Source organism: Nicotiana tomentosiformis, chromosome 9, assembly GCF_000390325.3.
Source record: "Nicotiana tomentosiformis chromosome 9, ASM39032v3, whole genome shotgun sequence".
In the NCBI taxonomy this organism is placed as follows: Eukaryota; Viridiplantae; Streptophyta; class Magnoliopsida; order Solanales; family Solanaceae; genus Nicotiana; species Nicotiana tomentosiformis.
This window is the reverse complement of record NC_090820.1, coordinates 5,071,581-5,072,713: the sequence shown is the minus strand read 5'-3', so window position 1 is coordinate 5,072,713 and position 1,133 is coordinate 5,071,581. Positions and strand designations below refer to the sequence as shown.

General features: G+C 42.6%; 1 non-coding gene across 1 annotated transcript; it reads left to right on the top strand.

Moving 5' to 3' along the window:
* Positions 1 to 617: 617 nt before the first annotated feature.
* On the top strand, positions 618 to 724 carry LOC117274674 (small nucleolar RNA R71). The gene has a single exon (XR_004504820.1). It is a non-coding gene; the product is annotated as a small nucleolar RNA R71 (small nucleolar RNA).
* The last annotated feature ends 409 nt before the right edge of the window (positions 725 to 1,133 follow it).

Here is a 1,133-nt window from a genome sequence, read left to right as displayed (position 1 = left end):
CTTGTCTCACTATCTGTTGTTGTTAAGGCTGTTGATAAGCTAGCTGTTAATTTTGCTGATTGTATCTTTGGTAAGGCACAACTTGACCCTGTGGTCGCATAGCTCCAGGATTGTTGTTATTATTATACTGATGTTGTGCCGGTCTATACTGCTGATTTTGCTGCCCCCAATTCTGACCACCTTGCCTTTGTCTTCCATAGTTGCCCACATAGTTCATATTTTCCTGATATTTCTGGTTATCACTTTCACCACTTCACGAGCCCACATATGGTTGGTTAATACATGGTGTACATAAGCCTTCATTAGTCATGTCAATTATATGTACCTGCTTCTGGCCTGATTCGTCAATCTTCTTGGTGAGGATACTCATTTGCGTCATCACAGTGGCCATATTCTTGGCTATGGAGTTTTTTGGGTCCAAAGCCACTGAGTGAACTACAAGGGTGATTATAGTGTCTCTTGTCATCCATCCTGAGTTTTGAGCCATTTTATCTCGTAGGACCTTACACTCTCTAAATGATTTGCTCAAAAATGCTCCTATTGCTGAAGCATCAACATTGGCCTTCAAGCTATCTGCCAATCCCATATAAAACCTTTGTCCCAATATCTGATCTGGAATGCCATGATGTGGACACTTAACCAGCATCCCCTTGAACCTCTCCCACGTATCTTGTAGTGTTTCAATTGGTTTCTGCCTGAAGCTCAATATCTCATCAACTTGCTTGGCATTCTTATTTGGCGGGTAGAACTTGTTCAAGAACTGCTTGACCAATTCCTCCCATGTGGTGATGGAATTTATGGGGAGCGAATTGAGCCAAGTCTGAGCCTCCCCAGTGACTAAGAATGGAAACAATAACAGTTTGATTGCTTCCGGTGTCACATTTGGTTGTCTTTGAGTGACACAAATTGACAAAACATTTTTCAGATGTTGCTGTGGATCTTCAATGTATGACCTTGAGAACAGTCCCTTGTTCTGCAACAGATGTAGCATGTTGTTTGTGAATTGAAATGTCTCCGCTTGTATGTTCGGGACTACAATTGCGGATGCCAAATTTTCAGCGGTGGGTTGTGCCCAATCATACAAGGTCGTTTCTGGAACAAGAGGTGCTACACCCTGATTGTTCAGGCCAGTC